This window comes from Micropterus salmoides, unplaced genomic scaffold (genome assembly GCF_014851395.1).
Source record: "Micropterus salmoides isolate LMB-PRFRI ecotype aquatic unplaced genomic scaffold, ASM1485139v1 Ms_hic_scaffold_2, whole genome shotgun sequence".
NCBI classification, from domain to species: domain Eukaryota; kingdom Metazoa; phylum Chordata; class Actinopteri; order Centrarchiformes; family Centrarchidae; genus Micropterus; species Micropterus salmoides.
The window spans coordinates 41,641,246-41,643,763 of NW_024041150.1; the positions used below are offsets into that span (position 1 = coordinate 41,641,246).

A 2,518-nucleotide genomic window follows, 5' to 3' on the forward strand; every position below is an offset into this window, starting at 1 on the left:
TCTTTAATTGTAATGTGCCACACAGAGGCAACACAGGAAATGGAGGTCTCTTCTGAGGCTGTCTTTAAATATCCTAAAATCCATCAATCCACCCTACACACAAGGGAAACAGGCTTCAGCTCAGCTATCCAACTCTCTGGAACAAAGTAGATAATGCGTAGGAGAGGCCCCAACGCCATCTTTCACTCCTGCTGCGTCGAAGGTTCCATGTCCTGACTGCTCTGTTTGGGGAAATTGAACTAAATCAAAATTGTATTTCTCCTTAATAAAATACAATTTTTTATTTCCAAAGCTAATATCAATGTGTGGCTGTTGTTCTGTTTTGTAGAAAGTCCAGATGTCTTGTTTCATGTAAAACCTCAAACCAACCTGAGTGTGTTTTCTCTTTAGTTCTGACCTCACTGCTGAGCTGCACAACAAACCAAGGTGAGCAAACTTCTTCTGTCACTGCCAAAGCTGTCCAGACTGAAACACTGAGTGGCTAAGAGATAATGAATAAAAAAACTCATGTAGCCTCAACCAACGTTATAAGTATGCAGAAAACATTTGGGAAAATCAAATCAGTGGGATTCGGATTTCTTCTCTGAAACTCAGCGACTGAAACACAGAGATCAGTTCAGCAGTGAAGAAGTGAGAAAGTAGGAATATGAGGAATGTGGAGAAAATTAATGCAAATGTTCTCTCTAACCACATCTTTCTGTCTCTTCCTCCAGCCTCTCTGACTGTGAGTCCCAGCAGCTCTCAGCTGTTTGAAGGAGAGTCTGTCTCTCTGAGCTGTGAGGAGGACGACAGCTCTGCTGGATGGACGCTGAGGAGGAACACAACCAGAGGAACCAGGACTCAGTGTGACGACTGGGGAGGAGAACCAGCTGGTTCTTCCTGTTACATCAGCTACATCGCTGCATGGGACAGTGGAGTTTACTGGTGTGAGTCCAGAGAGGGAGCAACCAGTAACACCATCAACATCACTGTCACTGGTAAGATCAGACTGTGGAGTTAGTGTTGATGAAGCTGTGTGTAAATGATGAAATGCTGTAGTTTGTCTCTGTGTTGAGGTGGACCAGTGATCCTGCAGAGTCCTGTCCTCCCTGTGATGGAGGGACATGATGTCACTCTGCACTGTAAAACAGAGACCCCTCCCTCCAACCTCCCAGCTGGTTTCTATAAAGATGGCTCCCTCATCAAAGACTGAGCCTACAGGTCACATGACCATCCACCATGTTAACAAGTCTGATGAAGGCCTCTACAAGTGTAACATCAGAGGTCGTGGAGAGTCTCCATCCAGCTGGATCTCTGTCACAGGTGAGGAGGTTACCTTTGATTTCAGGACTTATTTCATCCAGAGATTCATCTGATCAGGTGGATTCTCTTTACAGGTAAACCTGCAACCTCATCTCCCCCCAAAATCTGCAAACCAAGGTGAGCAAACTTCTTCTGTCACAGCTGAAAAGTTATTCACTCCCTGATAGAACAGTTAATGTTTAGGACAGTGTTTGGGGAGGGAAACAGCCACTTTACAAATACAATAAAACACTGAATGCAGTTTTGACATTTAAATTTTTATCAACCCGATCTCATCTCATGCGTCACATATACACGCTTTGGAAAAGCCATGTCTATTGTATGCAAAACATCGATTTTGCGTGTATATGATATGCTGCAGTTTGCAATAGTGTTGCAACACAAAGGAGGCTAACCCTACAGCTGTGCACAACTGCCGGTCGACATGCATATATTTACTGACTTGGGCTAGGCACTAGCTTATGCTATGGTTAAGGTTAGCGAAGTTGCCTCGGGGGGGGGGCTGTCAACTCCTTAAACAAAAACATCACTAGCTAGCTAGTGACCCCGGGGCGTCACATACACACTCGGCTTGGATGCGTCACACCCACACGTTCCTGGGGGCGTCTACTATACATACAAAATCGCTGTTTTGCATACAATAGACACGGCTTGTTCAAAGCATGTAAATGCATGACACCTGAGCATGAGAACAGGCTGATTTTTATACCAGCAGTTTTAGCTTTGGCTCCAGTACTGGAGAAAATAAAAATGTAATTCAGAAACCAGGACTGCACAGCATGATGAAGCGGCTACCAGAGAAGACAGGATATTTATATGCGACACATGTAGCCAGATCTTCTGATGTTTAACACCAACCTTGAGAATTAAATTTGAAAACAGGCAGAAAACATTTGTCTATCAGCTCATATCTGAGTTTGATTCAAATTTCTTCTCTGAAAATCAGCGACTGAAACTCAGAGATCAGTTCAGCAGTGAAGAAGTGAGAAAGTAGGAATATGAGGGATGTGGAGAAAATTAATGCAAATGTTGTCTCTAACCACATCTTTCTGTCTCTTCCTCCAGCCTCTCTGACTGTGAGTCCCAGCAGCTCTCAGCTGTTTGAAGGAGAGTCTGTCTCTCTGAGCTGTGAGGAGGACGACAGCTCTGCTGGATGGACGCTGAGGAGGAACACAACCAGAGGAACCAGGACTCAGTGTGACGACTGGGGAGGAGA

The 2,518-nt window shown here is 44.6% G+C and overlaps 1 long non-coding RNA gene across 1 annotated transcript; it reads left to right on the top strand.

Moving 5' to 3' along the window:
• The first annotated feature begins 409 nt into the window (after nucleotides 1-409).
• LOC119912322 lies at nucleotides 410-1,116 on the top strand. The gene is made up of 3 exons (XR_005446129.1): nucleotides 410-426; nucleotides 714-977; nucleotides 1,056-1,116. It is a non-coding gene; the product is annotated as an uncharacterized LOC119912322 (long non-coding RNA).
• Nucleotides 1,117-2,518: the final 1,402 nt, after the last annotated feature.